This window comes from Mus caroli, chromosome 4 (assembly GCF_900094665.2).
Source record: "Mus caroli chromosome 4, CAROLI_EIJ_v1.1, whole genome shotgun sequence".
NCBI classification, from domain to species: Eukaryota; Metazoa; Chordata; class Mammalia; order Rodentia; family Muridae; genus Mus; species Mus caroli.
The window spans coordinates 37,471,777-37,490,256 of record NC_034573.1 but is presented as its reverse complement, the minus strand read 5'-3'; the positions used below and the strand labels follow the sequence as shown (position 1 = coordinate 37,490,256).

At 46.3% G+C, this 18,480-nt stretch overlaps 1 protein-coding gene across 2 annotated transcripts in view; it reads right to left on the bottom strand.

Moving 5' to 3' along the window:
- Rusc2 (RUN and SH3 domain containing 2) overlaps positions 1–18,480 on the bottom strand; it is a 46,489-nt gene extending 28,009 nt beyond the window's left edge. Inside the window, exon 1 of one of the 2 annotated variants that reach the window (XM_021160197.2) lies at positions 18,235–18,480. The gene's annotated coding sequence lies outside the window, so the exon portion shown is untranslated. Of the gene's footprint in view, positions 1–16,027; positions 17,887–18,234 lie in introns of those variants that run through there. The other variant, XM_029475906.1, reaches the window with a different exon arrangement.

Here is an 18,480-nt window from a genome sequence, read left to right as displayed (position 1 = left end):
AAGCTGGCTTTGTGGAAAACAGTTTGGCTTTAGCAGACAGGTAAGTGGAAGAGGCAGATGTCTCGAACAGGCGGCTAGTCCCAAGTCTGTGGGATCGCACGGACCTCAAACTGATAGCTGCTGCCCAGAGCACTCCTCTCAGTCAGGAAGAGCTAATGAGCTGTCTTGGTCAGGACTTACATGCACGCGCACACGCGCATATGCACATGCTGGTTGTATTGAAGTGATCAGAACAAAGTCAGGGAAGATCCCCACTCAACATTCCCAAGTTTGACCTTGTCACAAGTTACAGGCTAGTGCTGCATGTGCTGACGAGAGGAAGAAAAGGAATACTTGGGAGAATATTATAGGGCATGGGACAAAGAACAGGCTGAGACTGTCCGACTCTGATTTGCATGGTTTCCAATAGGAACATCAGATTTCTTAGAAATTTGTGCCAGCAGGGCTGCGTTCCGACAGCACACCACTGGCTAGAGCCACCAAGAAGCCAGCTGTCTGGCCAGAAGCCAGCGCCCACGTCACTTCTTCCTCAAGGCCTATAGCGGGGTCCCAGTATCCGTATATAAGCCGACTACAGCCAAGAGGAGCCCCAAGGCTATCTCCATCACCTCCCTGCCCCACCAGGCTGACAGGAAGCAGACAGCTGGGCAGCTCGTGTAAATAGCTCTAGACTTGCCTAATGAAGCAACTCATCGCACAGCAGACGGATGGAGAATGATAAAAATGTGTCACACGTCAGGTAGGAATGCTGAGGTGCAAAACATCAGATGAGCACAGAGGAACCACGGCTCCCTCACCTCCCAGTTCTGCCTGACTCACAGCCACTTCAGGGAACGCCGGCTGCCTTAAGGAGCCAGGGTGTGAACTCAGTCAATACATTCCTTCTGGGTCACTCAAGGCACAAACAATCTTGCTGATCACCAGGCATAACAGCGCAGCCCCAGAGACAACCAGATTTGATCGCTGGTGACAGAGGTGTCTGAGCTCAGCTCCCTCTGGAGGCTGGAGTGCCCAGGATCGCAGCAGGCTGCCCCAAGGAGAGAAACACAGCTTTCCTTCTAGATGTTTCCTCTGATGTGCTGGGTCACATGGGGCAGGTATCTGCCCTCCCAAGCTCCAGATTTGCCACCTGGAAAAGGCTCTCCTTGTAGTTATCTTCTGGTGTGAAGCAAGAGCAAGATTTGAAAAAAAAATTTTTTTTTTCAGGAAATGTAAACATTTTATGAAAAAAAGTATTTGAAGCAAAGTACTTGAGAACTGTAATTATTCATGCAGTCAGAACACCACAGGGCACGGCTCACTCCTGGGCTTCTCTCTCTTCTAGGACAGTGGCCGTACTCAAGACTGGCAGGAGAATGGTTAAGAACCTGCTTGGCAATGAAGGCGGTGACTGCACTAACATGTGAGAAAGAAGACAGAGACGGGCAAGCAGCAGAGGAGTCACAAACCTAACTCTCCTGATTGTGGTGACCCAGGTCACTGGTGTGGGGCTAATGTTCCACTTGATGTACATTTGGCAGCAGGACTCGCTGGCCTTAGTTTAAAAGGCCCCAGAAAGCAACACTGATGGCTGAACAAAGGCAGCACTGTACCCTGAACCCAGCACAAGCCTTCGCTCTCTGTCCCGCAACTCCTCAGCTGGCCCGGCCTCTACACATCTATTTCTCATTGATACGGATGCCCTTTTACTGCCACTGCCTTCTCTGAGATTCAAAACAGACCTGCGAACCTCTCTTGCCTGCTCTAATGATACCCACCTACCTGTCTTTGGAGAAGGGGCCCTAGGGACCAGCAAACTCAACCCAGAAAGGGCCAGAGAGCAGATATTTGGTCTCTATGGGTAGTATAGTTTTACAATGCACTCTTGGGTTTTTCTTTGTAAAAAACATTTTATTGTTAAATTGACCATTTATAGCCATAGACTTATGGGTTTCCGAGTGATGTCATGGTTTATGAATACAATGTGGAATAAGTAGATCAGATAAATTAATATCACCCCAAATACTTAATCTTTATTTGTAGTAAGAACATTTGAATTTTACTGTCAGAAATTTTGAAATGCACAACCCTCTAAAAACGTAAAATCACCATGCCTTTAATACCAGTACTTGGGAGGCAGGGGCAGCGGCAAATGGATCTCTGTGAGTTAGAGGCCATTCTGGTCTACAGAGCAGGCCAGCCAGGATTACACAAAGAAACCCTGTCTTGACAAAACCAACCAAACAAACAAACAAAAAAGTAAAAATTACTCCCAGTAAAAGCATAGCAAAACCACCATGGCTTGGAGTATAATTTGCTGACCCCATATCTAGAGTGAGTATGCATGTACGTATGAACATACATAAGTTATAAACATATGTAAGGATGGATGGATGTACGTACGTACGTATTATGTATGTATGTTATTTTAAATCCTAAAGATCTCTTTATGTAAGGTGGGTATCTAGGAATTCTGCCTGTGCTGGGTGTGCCAAGAAACTTTCCTTCTTCTTCGCACGTGGCTGACAGCAGATGTTACTGCGTTAACACTCTAGAGTGCAGAAGGAGCCTGGACCATCTCTCTAATTCTGCTTAGTAACCCACTCTGTGCTCCCGCAGGGCCTTTCCCTCCACTCCCAGTTTTCAAGTTCTCGGGGACCTCCTTCCCTCTGACTTCCCTGGATGCTATGGGGTCAGGACAGGAAGAGGGGTTGCATACAGCAAATATGGATGAAAAATCCAAGGGTAGGGCTCAGGTCTCTCTGAGCAGAGACGGGACTGCCTGAATGTAAGAGCTATCATAAATAGTTCCAGACACTGTAAATAGGAACCAAACTGCTATTGAGATGTGCTATTGAGATGTGGAAGTGGTTATGAATCTTTGGAATTTTATATCCCCAGGTACTGCATACTGCAAAGAAAGAAATGGCTGACAGCTCTATAGTTAATCCTCATAGTGTTACTGGTGACTTACTAGATATGCGACCCACAGTGCTAGCTGTTGGTCATAAGCACATTTCTAATGGTCACAATAACTAGCTATGCAGAGTAGATATTCTAGCCCTACTTTACAGCTGGGGAAACCCACACTGTCTGGGATTAAGTTTATTCACAACCACAGAGCTGGGCTGGGAGCTCTGGTCTGACTCACTCTGGCCAGTCCTCACATTGCTCAAATTCTTGGAGGACAGGAACACTAAGTAAATGCCTCGAGACTTGTTTATATTTTTGTTGTAAAATGGCAGCAATCTATTGGTTTGCCCTTCGCAATAATATGACTATTAATAAACGACAAGATATTAAAAATCACCAGCATGGCAGTTTCCTATAGTAGTGACTGACCTCAAATCGATACAGTTATATTCTCATTCAGCCTGGTGGCTTATTTGAACTCATATTTCAGAAGACTAAAACAAAATGTAAATATATTCACCTTTGCCTCGTGGCTAAAGAAGTCTCTTCAAGAGCTTGGTGTCACCTCTCTATTTTGTAGATACTTTGGGCTGAACTGAATTAATCTCCTACCTTCCCAAAGCCCAGACTGCTAGCTGTCAATCAAATATTTGTCCTTACTCTTTCTCGGGCTGAGTACGAGGTTGTCCAGGTTAAATTCTGCGCTCCCACTTCCCTTGCAGCCCTGAGCATGCTTGCGGAGGAAGTATGCAGCCTGGGGCAGTCTCTGCGTAATGGATAGGATGCATCCTTCCTCTCTTCCCTGTGCTACAAGGGCAGGTGTGATGAGCACAGCAACCATCTAGGGCCATAAAGATGGCCCGGGGGAGCAGCACAGAACCCTGCTGGGGATGGTGAGTGGCTATGGAAGGCCTCCCCGGCCAGGACTGGAGTTTTGCAGCTGCTGTGCCAAAGTCGCCCAGTTTGGGTTTCTGTTACTAATATATATTCTACTTTAGATGTCCAGCTACATCTCAAGACTCAAGTCTTTCTGATCCTGTCCTCCAGCTCTCCATTTTTATTGCCACGAAGAGTAACCTATAATTATCGCTTGTCTGAATCTTTACAACGTCTGACCTGAAACCTTGAGTCATCCTTTTAAAATGACATCTGTCACATTACTCTCTTGCTTAAAAACTTTTAAGAGTAACTGACTGGATACTTCAAAATGACGATCAGAGAGGACTTTGGCAAATGTTTAAGGTGACGGGGATGCCGGTTACTGTGACCTGACCATTTTACAGCATGTAAATACAGAGAAGTACCATACTGTGCCTTGTAAATTGTACAATTACGTTCATTTAGGTTTTTATAAAACCCAAACTTCTCAAGGTATACTTGGCCATTCACAATCTCTTCAGCCTCACCCTCTGCCCTGTGGCTTCTACCACCTCTGTGCTATCTAGAACCTGCTCTGGAGTTGTCTAGATGACACCTACACGTCTTTCAAATTTTCCTATAGCTTTGCGAATCCTTGATTAGCACATGATAGGATAGTTCACAGATGAATGCAACCCCGGTGGTCCTCCTTACAAGAGAAATAAAGCCATGAGCATACATATAACCCTAAAGGCTATAACCCATCTTAACGATGCTCTGCACTGTTTTCCTTCCTCTTTGGTTGCATGCATCGTCATCTCTGTAGCCACCTAACCTAGCCTAAAGCCTGACACAAGGTGTGCTTAGAATGTGTCCTGACCTTGTACACGTCAGGCTAGATCTCTCTCTCTCAACTGGAAGATGTCTTTCTCCAGACTGGACTGCAGCTATCACAAGTGCAGACCTTGTACAGTCCGATTCCCGTTCTCCTTGCTGGGGTGTGGGAATGCTGGAGCGGAAAGGCCAGCTGACTTCTGGGATGTGCGGAAGTATCCCAGGGACCACTTCCACGGCCGGGCCTGGAGCTGCAGCGTGAGACCCAGAACAGCCTCCAGCTTCCACGTCCCTTCCTCCTTCCGCCCGCTCCCTCCCTTTAACCTCACAGTCTTCACTTCTGCCGTTAGCTGTTCACGCAGGCTGCTGAGTAGTGAGGAAGGAATGCAGGCTGCGTGTCAGAAAGTCCAGCACTGGTCGAGGAACATTTTGTTTTCTTTTTCCTTAAAAGGGCAGCGAGGGGAAGAGGGCAGTCTGTAAAGTTACATAAGGCCGCTGTCCTCGCTGGGAACTATTCCAATTCCATCTGGAGGACTCTTCAGACTGTTTAGAATTTCAAGGAAGGGCTGGGCTAACCTATACTAGGACGGTCTCTAGAGGTAGGGAGGTTCTGGCATGGGGGACATGACTCTGCACCCCCACTGCCAACCGCAGCCCCACCAGGCTCGTGTGGGGACGGAATATTGCATAACCCGCTTACAGACAAACCTCACAACAAGCCCCTTTGCCAAAACAAAGTCCACTGGTGTCAGGCCTTCAGTACCCACTCCAAAAGAGGCGGGATCTTGGGGATCCAGCAGCCCAGCCCAGCAGCACAGCAACTGGGACCCAGCAGGTACACAGCCATCCTTCCCGTTTCAGGCATGGCTACTGAAACATGAATATGCAAATTATCATTTAGGCCTTGGGGATGGCAGCATTCCAAACAGTTAAATCTTAGGAGTCACTGGGAATGAATTCAGAGAGGTCCTGCCTGGCCTGTATACATTTCTGGGTTCAATTCTCAGTAATGAACATGCACAAATATAAAGTGGGCTGGTGAGGTTGCTCAGTGGTTAGATCGCTTGCTATGGAGGACCTGGGGGTGTTCCTAGCACCGACATGGCAGCTCACAACCATCCACATCTCCAGTTCCAGGGGATTATTTGATGTCTTCTTAGGGCTTCCATTGGCACCATGCCATGTACGTGATGCAACCAAGCACTCATACAATACAGTTAACATAAATAAATCTTTAATATGTAGGTATACACACACGTATATGTAGACACACAGATTCATATATATGATAGTTCTGGAGCTGTGGTGATAATATTTCTGTCCCTAACGTGCTTGCTGAACAACTATGAGAATGTGACTTTGACTAAACCCACATAAAAAGCCACCCAGGCTAGTGTGCATTTGTGATCCTGGGATGGGGAGGCGGAAACACAGAGCTTAGCCTAACTGGCAAGTTCCAGGCTGGTGAGAGACCACATCTCTCTGAGGAGAAACAACTCTTTAGGTCATTCTGTCTCACACACAGATATACACATATGTCTAACTGCACATACATGTGCACCTAGGTACACATGAACATGCGTGCATGCACAGTGGGTATGGGTGTACAGTGTACACACAAACACACGTGCACACACACACACTCAGTTTTTTCCAGCAGCTAACTAGCATATTTTTAAAAATACATTTATTTGGGGGCAGGGTATAAGGGTATGTCATGGGTTGCTTATGGAGGTCAGAGGACAACTTTCGGGAGTTAAATCTCTCCTTCCAACAAGTGGGTTCCAGGGAGTTCAGTTCCTGGCAACTGACAACTCAGGCTTGGCAGCAAAAGCCTTTACCTACTGAGCCATCTCACCAGCTCCAGCTAACCTCTCTGTCTCTCTCTGTCTCTCTCTGTCTCTCTCTCTGTCTCTCTCTCTCTCTCTCTCTCTCTCAAATTTTCTTTTCTGTGCATTGGCATTTTGCCTGCATGTATGCCTGTGTGAGGGTGTTGGAAGCCCTGGAACTAGAGTTATAGACAGCTATGAGCTGCCATGTGGGTGCTGGGAATTGAACCTGGGTCCTCCCCAAAAGTAGCCAGTGTTCCTGAGCATGGAGCTGTCTCCCCAGCCCCAACATTTTTTTTTTAAAGAATTATTTATTTTATGTATGTGAGCACACTGTCTCGGTCTTCAGACACACCAGAAGAGGGCATGGGATCCTATTACAGATGGTTGTGAGCCACCATGTGGCTGCTGGGAACTGAACTCAGGACCTCTGGAAGAGCAGTCAGTGCTCTTAACCACTGAGCCATCTCTCCAGCCCTGCTCATCCTTTTTTGTTTGTTTGTTTTGGTTTGGTTTTTTTTTTTTTTTTTTTTTTTGAAAAGGGTTTCTCTGTATAGTCCTGGCTGTCCTGGAACTCACTTTGTAGACCAGGCTGGCCTCGAACTCAGAAATCCGCCTGCCTCTGCCTCCCAAGAGCTGGGATTAAAGGCGTGCGCCACCAGATCTGGCTGTTTTTCCTTTTTCTTAAGACAGGTTGTGGCTATATAGATGAAGCTGAACAGAAACTGTGATCCTCCTGCCTCTGCCTCCTGCGCAGCTGCAACTACAGCTGTGTACCACCATGTCTGCTTTCGATTCTATAAAGGACAAATCCCATCACACTAGGCCAGGGATATGGTCAGTCTCAGTGTCAAATCATTTAAAATTGGAGATTTATTTATAAGTTTTTAATGTATATGGGTGTTTTACCTACACGTGTGCCTAGTACCACTGGAGGCCAGAAGAGGGGCATCAGATGCCCTGTAACTGAAGTTACAGATGATTGTGAGCCACCACGTGGGTGCAGGGAACAAACCCAGGTCCTCCTTAAGAGTAGCAAGTGCTCTTAAGCACCAAGCCATGTATCTATCTGGCTTTTATAATGGAGATACCAACACCTTTCTTACAGGTGGAAGGAAGAGTCAGAGGAAAGGTAGATGACGGCAAAGACAGTGGCTGGTATTTAGTGAGGGCTCTGTAAATGACAAGTATCATAAATATAGATGGGGAATCTCCTTTGCTCGAATCCAAACTCCTGCCCCTGCTGCCTTTTGATACTAATTTAGAGCAGGGGGCCATGTCCTGATCACGGCCACTGTTTTCTGCTCAGGAGGTGACTGTGTCACACTCTTTGACCTTTCTGCACAACTCTGTTCTTTGTTCCTCTGTAAACTGTGAAGTGACTCTCTCATGGGAAATGTCCCAAGAGAACACAGAGAAAGAAAGGTGCAGTGAATTTGACTCTATCTGCAGATCAAGAGCTCCCCATCCAATAAACACAGCTAGGTACATAACCACCTGAATTGCCCACTGTCAACGGAACACAGTGAGTCCTCCACATGAGCCCGTGGGGGAGGGCCCAAGCTTCTCTCGAAACATCTGTTATTTCCACACAGAACAGCACACAACCCTCAATATCATCTCCACAGCACTGCTTTAGAAAGCTCTTGCTGGGGTGGTGGCACACGCCTTTAACCTCAGCACTCACAAGGCAGAGGCAGGCGGAGCTCTGCAAGGTTGAGGCTAGTCTGGTCTAAGCTCTGGGTTAGCTAGGGCTACATAGAGAGGCCTGTCTCAGAAGAAGGTGGAGGAGGAAGAAGAAGAGGAAGAAGAAGAAAAGGAAGAGGAGGACTCCCTCAAGGCTCAACAATTCTTGCAAAAGATAAAAGTTTATAGTCATATAGAGCAGTGGTCCGCAGCCTGTGGGTTGAGACCCCCTTGGAGTCGAATGACTCTTTCAGAGGGGTCGCCTAAGACCATTGGGAAACACAGACATTTACATTATGATTCATATCAGTAGCAAAATTACAGTTATGAAGTAGCAATGAAAATAATGTGTGGCTGGGGGGGGGGGGTTCACCACAGCACGAGGAACTGTATTAAAGCTCACAGCACCAGGGAGGCTGAGAGCCACGGCTGTGGAGGAGGGTGAATGCCAATCACACACAAATATAAACTACAGCAAAGGAGAAGGCACAGGGCCTGGCCCAGAGGGAGCACGAGGGAAGCCTGGAGCGGAGGACGGCTAGGCTGTGGCCTGGAAGGAATTTACACAGGGAAAGGCTGCGACGGACGTGGCGAGACTGTGGGCCGAGGGGGAAGAAACCTGCTCGACCATTTAGAAAATGACACTGTAAGGTGTCTTCACGGTTCTGCCAAAGAATTCAGGGGACTCAGGAACAAGTCATATAGAAAATTAAGGGGGAAAAAAAAGAGAGAGACAGAAAGTACTGAAAATTACACAGCAAAGTACACAGTGATAACGAGTGTTCACAGACCACCAAGTCTCACAGTAAGTGCAAGATGATAATTTAATTGGGACTTGTGAAGAAGGTAGGTTATAAATGCTTAGGTTTTGCTTTCCAGGCTAGGAAGTTAAAAGATATCGTAGAGAGATATCTGATACATGGTAAACAGTGAATTCTAAGTCAACCTGGGCTACAGGTCCTGCTCAGAATCAGACCCCACCCCCAACCCCATACTGAGACTGTAAGCCAGGCATGGTGGTCTGTGCTGAAATCTCAGTGCTCAGAAGGAAGCAGAGAAACTGCTGTGGCCTGGGCTACACAATGAATAAATAAAAGAAGGAACAGAGAAATGAATTACTCGAAAATGGGGACACAGCTAGGGAAACAGTGAGGGGAGCTGTCAGCAGGAGTTACTCTCTGGCACGGTAGGTAGCACACGACCTGGAGTCCACTGGTGATCTTGGCAGGAACAATCAGAGGACAGGAGATATGATTGGATCAGAGCAGACAGAGGGTCTCTTTGGTGCTGTGGCAGATGCCTGCAATCCTAGCACTTGGGAGGCAGAGGCAGGATGTTCATGACTTTGAGACAAGCTTGGTTTACATAACAAATTCAGGCCAGCCAGGATTCCATAGTGAGGCCCTGTCAGAAACAAAACAGTGACAAATACAGAACAGCAGTGTCACTGGAGGGCAGGGATGGCAGCAGGCAGTAGCTGGGGACTGCTGCTCATTAGAAACTGTTACGTGACTTCATAACTAAGCTTACTGTTTATTAAACTAAATCCACCGAAGCCAAATGGTCATGCGCACTGACCCATGATGCTATATAGTACCTTTAGCAGGTGGCACCAGCCGGCTACTCACGAGGTTTCTCTGTATCTCATTTTCCATTTGATGCTTACTCTCCCCTCCCGCTTCTTTGAGAGAGAATCTGGTCCTAGAGGCAGGACTGACCTCAAATGTCCTTTACAGTCCAGGCTGGTTTTGAACACATGACCCTCCAGTCTCAGCCTCCTAAGTGCTGGTGACACGTGCTATCCCCAGGCTTCCGTAAACTCTTGAATCCTTGACTGTCTGGTCTCATTTCCTGTTACCTCTCTGATTCTTTTTGTCCCAGAATCTCAGGGAACTCCAGGTTAGCAAACATGAGGGATACTTTCAGCCACACCAGTGTTATCTCTTCTGAAATACCAGTCATTTTCTGGTCTCGGGACCTTCACAAACATTCCAGGAATTTTTGCATGAAAAGTATTTGTTAATGTGAATATTTAAAACATCTCTCAATAACTATAATCCAGGCTTGAACTTCAACCATTTAAACATTTAAAAGATTGTTATCTTGTGTTTTCCCTGCATGTATGTCTGTGCACCATGCGCATGCCTGGTATTCACAGAGGCCAGAGGGAGCGTCAGAGTCTGTGGAATTGGAGTTATAGATAGTTGTGAACAACCCCGTGGGTGCTGGAAGTTGGTCTTGGGTCCACTGCATGAGCAGCCAGTGCCCCTAACCACTGGGCCGTCTTTCTAGCCCCTCAATCATTTTTAATAAATTTAGAATTTCAAAAACTGTAAGAGTGTAAGTTTTTGAGAGCCCTTGGGTTCAGAGACTCCATTTCTGCCATTATGGCCAGGCAGAACACACCTTTAATCCCAGCACTTGGGAGGAAGAGGCACATAGTCTCTGTAAATTCAAGACTAGCCTGGTCTACATATGAGTTTCAAACCACCTATGGCTAAATAGTGAGACTGTGCCTCAAAAATTAAAAAAAAATTATTTTATGTGTATGAACAGTTTGCCTGCATGTATATATGTACACTATGTATGTATGCATTGCACCATGTATATATGTATGCATGTACACCATTTATGTATGTCTGCATGTGTACCATGTATGAATGTATGCATTGCATCATGTATGTATGCATGGTACCAAGTATGTATGCAGGCATTACACCATGTATGAATGTATGCATTGTACCATGTATGTATGTATGTATGCACTGCACCATGCATATATGCATGGTACCAAGTATGTATGCAGGCATTGCACCATGTATGAATGTATGCATTGTACCATGTATGTATGCATAGTACCAAGTATGTATGTTTGCATTGCACCATGTATATATGCATGCATTGCACCATGTATGTATGAGCACCTCTCCATGGTACCAGGAGGTCGGAAGAGGGTGTCGGATCCCCTGCAGATGGAGGTTACAGGTGGTTGTGAGATGGTACTTAGGTACTGGGAACTGAACCTAGGTCTTCCATGAGAGCAGCCACCTCCCCACTCCATATAGCTTCTCTTAGATTTTTGTTTTAGCTGGGTGTGGTGACACATGCCTTTGATCCCAGTGCTTGGGAGGAAGGAGAGTTGGATCTCTGTAAGTTCAGGGCCAGCCTGGTCTACATAGTGAGTTCCAGGTCAGCTAGGACTACATAGTGAGACCATGTGTCAAAACAAAACAATAACAGTAAAACCAAACAAGAAAACCCCTTACACTGATCAGGTGAGATCTACAGGGTAAGGAGCTGAGATTACAGCTGGAATAGCAGCACTTCCCAGAGTAGCCCATGAACCCACATCATCTGCCCTTCCTAGGGATTTTGTTTTTTAAATTATTTTAAGCCAGGCAGTGCCCCACCTATGAATCATTAAAAACAAGATTTGTTTTGGGTTGGAGAGATGGCTCAGTGGTTAAGAGCACTGACTGCTCTTCCAGAGGTCCTGAGTTCAATTTCCAGCAACCACATGGTGGCTCACAACCATCTGTAATAGAATCTGATGCCCTCTTTTGGTGTGTCTGAAGAGAACAATGGTGTACTCATATATATATATAATAAATATTTAAAAAATTGTTTTAAGACGGGCAGTGATGGTTCATGTCTTTAGTCCCAGCACTCTGAGAGTTTGAGGCTAGCCTAGGCTACAGAGTGAATTCCAGGACAGCTGGGCGGGGGGTGTGTGCACAGAGAAACCTTGTCTCGAAAAACAAAACAAAACAAGCTTTATTTTTTATTTATATGGGTGTTTTTACGTCTATGCACCAAGTGCATGCAAGGCCAGCAGAGGCTGGAGGAAAGCTTCAGACCCCCTGGAACTAGAGTTCAAATGGCTGTTAACCACAACATGGGTATTAGGAACCAAGTCCACGCTCTCTGGAAGAGCAGCCAGCGCTCTTCCCTGCCGAGCCCTCTCTGGGGCTCCCTTTCCTAGGCATAGTTTTAGGTATGTAAGCACCCGGGCCTTATGCTGCACCCCCCAACAGCAATTTCAGGAGTGATGCAGGTGGCATTTTTTTTTCCTCATTTTAAAATTTGAGAGCATATGTCTAGGTAAAACTAGAGGAAGACATCTCTAATCAAGAGAGCCCTCTAGTTCTTAGAATCTACATGCATACATATATTTAAACGGTATATATATTTATTCCAAACCTCAAAGTTGTCATACTGAAAACAAGAAAGTATGACTAGAAAAACATTTTTTTAACTCTGGCCTAAATAAAACAAGTTGACAAATGAGTTTAGGCCTTAGAGTAAAAAGGAGAAACAGCCAGCTCTGTGCAGCTCACTGATTTCAGACCAAGAGCTTCCTAGGAATTAAGGACTGTATGTATGCTGTGAGGTTTGTATCTGCTTACCCGGGGGCTGGCACTATTAGGAGGTGTGGCCTTGTTGGAATAGGTGTGTCGCTGTGCCTGTGGGCTTAAGACCCTTACCCTAGTTTCCTGGAAGACAGACTTCCACTAACAGCCTTCAGATGAAGATGTAGAAGTCTCAGCTCTGCCTGAAACATGTCTGCCTGGATGCTGCCATGCTCCCACCTTGAAGATACTAGACTGACCCTCTGAACCTGTAAGCTAACTCCAATTAAATGCTATCCTTATAAGACATGCCTTGGTCATGGTGTCTGTTCACAGCAGTGAAACCCTAAGACATATGCACTAAGTATTTGGTAATGTTTCTCTCAAACCACTGCTGCACGGCTGTGGGGCTCACTCACAGGCTGCAGGCTCCCAACCCAACCACGCCTCTTCGGGCTAGTTGGGACCATTACTCAGTGGGAGAAACAGCTTTCCAGAGCCTGGTACTTGCTGTATACCTAGCAATTTGGGCGGCTGAGGCAAGAAAATCTAGCCCATGCTACATAGTGGACTGCGGCTCAAAACTAATAGCAACAAACATTCTAGGACCCTTGGAACATACTCGGCCATCCTACGCATAAGACTCCAGCTGAAGCTTTTTGGTTTAGCTCTACATAGCAAGAGGGCAGAGGGTCGGACCAGTCATTGACAATTTCACACACACATTTACATGAGGTAAACCCATCACTCTCCCCCGCACCCTCTCTCATTTCCATGGTTGAGAGCATGCGCCATACCTACAGGTGCCCAGTTCCCAGCACCAACACGTCAACATATAACTCTTATAACTTGTAACTTCTTTTAGCTTCCAAGGGGCACCAGGCATACATGTGTACATGTAGGCAAGACATTCATGCACATAAAATAAAAATAAATAAATCTTAAAAAAAAAAAATATATATATATATATATATATATATATATATATGAAAACAAAAGGCCTTAGCTGTTGGGATATAAATCCTTCTAAAATATATTACTTATTTTTGTTCTATTTAGACTACATAGGTTATAATGTAACTTTTTTTTTGACAATTCTGTTTTTTTGGGGGGTTGTTTGTTTGTTTGTTTTTTGAGACAGAGTTTCAGGCAACAATTCTGTTTTTTAAAGATTAAAAAAATTACATGACTAACCGGGCATGGTGGTGCATACCTTTAATCCCAGCATTTGGGAGGCAGAGGCAGGAGGATTTCTGAGTTCGAGGCCAGCCTGGTCTACAAAGTGAGTTCCAGGACAGCCAGGACTATAAAGAGAAACCCTGTCTCAAAAAACAAACAAACAGAAAAAATTACATGACTGTAAGTGTGTCTGTGTGTATATGCACACGTATGTGCAGGTGTTTGCTAAGGACAAGAATAGAGCATCAGACCTCCTGCAGCTGGAGCGACAGGCAGTTGTAAGGTGTTTGATGGGTGTCTGATGGATGCTGGGAACTGAATTCTGGTCCTCCAACAGGGCACCAAGTCCTCTTAACAGCTGGGCCACTTCTCCAGCCCCACAATTCTCTACTGCTAGTTAATGGTCCAGGCTTTTTTTCTAGGTGTCAACTGAGGACTGAGATACCAAATCATCAAATCTACAAGGACTGGGTGTTAGGACTAACTACATTTTACTTTGCCAACTCTATTAATCAGTTATCAGGAGGCCTAGCCTGAGAAGTGAGGCCAATGAATAAATAAGTAGATGACATCCAAATTAAAGAATAAGTAAAATTATCTTTATCCCCAGATGAAATGATCCCGCTATCTAGCTTTCTAGCCCCCAAAATCCCACAAAAAGCAGTTAAAACAAATTCTGTAAGGTTGCAGGACACAAGATTAACAGGGAGGGAGAAATCAGCTGTGTTTCTACACACTAACCATGAAAACCCAAAATGGAAATTAAGAAAATGATTCCATATATAGTAACATCAAAAAGAAAAAAATACTTAGGAATAAACTTAGTCAAAGAAATAAAAGGCCTGTACACTGAGTCCAAAGCCAGCCTGGGCTAAACAGACCTTGTCTAAAAGAAACAAGAAATAAACCATCAAGGAAGAAAAGCCAGCACAGGGAATGGGAGCAAGGCACTTATCTGATTGGCAGGTTAATGTTAAATATGTAAAGAACTCATGTAACTCAGCCACAGAAACCCACCCAGTATAAAATGGGCCCGGACTTGAGTAGACATTTTTCTAAAGAAGAGCTACAGCCAGTAAAGGTACAAAACCAGGTCCCACAGGTCAGCCTCGGTGGAGTGCAAACAAATCCTCACAGAGGGAGCCTGGGGGGAAGGGGAGAAGGCGGACAACTTACAGTAGTGGATGTGTGAAAATGTAATAAAGCAACGGCAGCCACGGGGAGAAGCTGAGGCAGGGGGATCACTAGCTCAAGGTCTGCTCCCACTACACCCTGAGGCCAAGGGCAATCCCAGTAGGCCTGTGTCAGTATGGGACAAAGGGCTGTGCCTGAGTTTAATGGGAGAACACTTCACTTGAGTTCCTGAGGCTTTGAATTTGATCCCTGGCATTGTAAGACAGAATAACAAAACAAACAAAACCGATAGTGACATTATACTCAGAAGGACAGCTACTTTAAACCTATAGGGTCACAAGTGTCAGCAAGGATATGGACAAAGTGGACCCCTACACACTGAGGGGAGTGCGAACCTGTACAGTGTCTGAGAAACTATGTAAAAAATAAACTCACAAACTTATCATATAGCCCAGCAACTCCTTTCTTAGTATACAACACAAAACCTAAGAATCTCAAACTCATCTGCACATTCATATTCATTCCCAACATGGTTCATAACAGAGAAATGCTGAAAGCAACCCACGTTGTCAACAGATAGACAAACGGAATGCAGCACGTACACATGTTTGCGCACACACACATACACACAAGGTTATTCAGTCTGAGGAAATTCTGATATGAAATATAACATGGATAAAACTGAAAGCATTATGTTAGGTAAAAGAATCTAGTTTCAAAGGGATAAATATTATTCCACTTATGTGTGGCATCCACAGTAGTCAAGCCCAGAGCCAGAAGTGGGACGCTGAGCCCAGGAGATGAGAGGTGGGGGAGTGGGGAGTTAGTCTCACTGGTGCAGAGTCAGTTTAGGAGATGAAAAAAAAGGGGAGGGGGTTAAAGAGAGGACTTAGTGATTAAGAGCACTGGCTGCTCTTCCATAGGACCTCGGTTTGATTCCCAGCACCCACAGGCTGGCTCACAATTATCTATAACTCCAGTCCCAGGGGGATGAGACACCCTCTTCTGGCCTACTAGGGCTCCCTGCATGCATATATGAGCAGGCAAAACACCCATACACATAAAGATAAATAAACAAATAAAAATGTAAAAGGATGAAAGTTCTAAGAATGGATGAAGATGGCTGTACAACAATATAAAGTTTTATCATAATGAAAAAGAGAGTAATTTTGGTACAACAGAGAATATGCTATCAGTTACATTCTTGTTAGAATCCACCACCCACCATTCTACCCCGAAGCCAGCATCTTAGAGCATCGTTAATACCTGGCCATCTAAAAGGTGTTCCCCATGTAAGACGGACTCACTGGATAGAAGAACAATATTGCAAACCACTGTGGGCGTGGGTTCCTTCTGGGTAAGCTTAACCCCGAGCACCCAGAGCGTTTCCCAGAGCCTGTCCTCAGCCTAGCACGGACTGCATGACCTCCTTGGTCAAGTGACTCTTTGCAGAATGCACAGTCATTGTGCATGAGTAAGAGAAAGACAGGAAGAAAAGGGGGGGGGGTGTTGTTGTCCTAAATTTGCAAGCGAGCCCTGAGAGGAAAAGAGAACACATAAGAGGACACATGAACTACGGTTGCCAGTTTTAGCAAGTAAAATGATAGGGCTCTGTTGTTTAACAGAAATTCAAATTTAACTGGGCAACAATCTTATCTGGCAATGCTCTGACATTTTGGGATTGAGGAGAAAAATCAATAATCTAGACTGTTCTGATCTGGGGTTACAACTAGCCTAGGCCAGAAAAAGTAGAAAGTTCTGTTATTTTGTTTTTTTTAAATACTGATTACACAAAAGGAAAGTAAAAAGTCATATTGCTTAATTTGGCTCAGGAGTCCCTCCCCTTGCTCAGTTTCTGCGATCCAAAGTTTAATCTTACAGAGACTGGTCAAAGGATTGGAGAATCAAAGCAGACACAGACAAGGAAAAAACATACCCTAAGGCAGGCTTACCTTCAAACAGTGATGCTCAAATTGGGTGTGGTGGGCCACACCTTTAATCTCATCACTTGGGAGGCAGAGGTGGATAGATGCCTCTGAGTTCAAGGTTTGCCAGGGCTACAAAGTGAGATCCGGTCAAACAAAACAAAACAACCAAACCACAACAAAAGTGCTGTTCAACAGCATATAAAAACCGGAGGAAAACAGCAAGGAACCAAGCTTAACGTGTCCAAGCAGCAGGAAGGGGTGCTAGGTATAGAGACGGGAAGGAACTCATGATGCTACGATCCTGATAGGCACTACTTCCTAGCTTGTGAATGGCTACTGTTTACCAGCATTATTTCATCATCCAGCCACAATGCCTACTTTCCTTAAAGCTTGGACCATAAATAGATCCCTGAACCCCGATCCTAACCAAAGTCCTTCACTTCTTCAGCCTGCCTGAAGCACCGGCTACAGAGTCAGACCTTAGGGCTAGGGCTGGCTCTAGAATTCGTCCCCAGGGCGAGCGAGCATCTAGTCTCCACGGAAGAGGAGCTGTAACCCTGGCGAAGCTCAAGATTATCTGGGTAACCTCTAAGGAACTAACCAATAAGAATCTCTGTAGCCTTAAGATTGCCTTCAAAAAAAAAATTAAACAAAACATAAACAATAGGTATATAGAAGTCCTAATGCAAATGAAACTGAAAGAATGAGTGGATTTTGTATATTCCTAGGTCGAAAGACTGAACCAATCTTCCAAATGACACCCCTTCCAGTTTTATGTAATTAGGCACACCTATCCTGCCCTGCAGCCCCTGAATTGGACTCATTCATTCATTCATTCATTCATCTGCCCATAAGGTATTTAATTCGTGCTACTATGTGCTGGGTACTGTGCTGGGGGCTGGGGAAACAAAAATGAGCAGTGAGTGTATGGCCCTCTTGGTATCTGCAGGGCCACCTTGGGAATCCACAGCTAGTCTATGACAACTGGATCACCTTGTCCTTTGAGGCAGGTGAGGGTGGTAACAGGGCACTGGCGAAGTAAAGGTTTCCTTTAGATAAAAGTAGGTGAGAATGAGAGGGGAATAAAGCTGGCGCTAGGCAAGGGCCAACTTGGGGACCGGGATCCAAAGGCACGGAGGGCGCAGAGGACCCACTGAGGTCACTGCCCGAGATGACAGGCAGCTGTGCTCCCACCGTGAGGACTCAGATGTGGGTTCAGCGATGGCTGGCACGAGCCGGTCCAGGCGTCTCGGGGGAAGGGGGACAGTTTGAGGAGACGGTTGGGGGTGGACCTAGGATGGTGCTTAAAGGGCTGGCTGGTGCTGGGTTTCTGGAGGGTTCCTTAGACCTCCGAACAGCAGGGTCTGCAGCAGAGCCAGGGACCAGAGGGTGTAGAGGGGAGGCGCGAGGGCGGGACGGGCAGGCAGGGTGCCTGGCGAAGGGCAGGGTGGGTTGGCAGGCCGAGGCCCCGTCCCGAGGGACCCCTGGCAATGTGGAGGCAGTGGGTGTTCAGGGCCCCAGTAGCCTCGGGAGAGGCGCGCCTACCTTGCTTCTCGCCTCGGCCGCGTCTCTCCGCGCGGGCAGCGTTGTCTCGCGCCTCTCGGCGCCTCCAGGGGTCGCGTGGCAGCCCACGCCGGCTCTCCCCTCCGCTCCCCTCGGCTCCGCGCGTTGGTAACGCCCGGCGCCCCCTGCAGGCGTGGTGCCGATGGTCCGCTCTGGGCAGCCCTCGCGCGGCCCCTCCGCGAGGCGCGTTGGTTCGGCCCGCCAAGCCCGGGGGCGCGCCCACCTCCC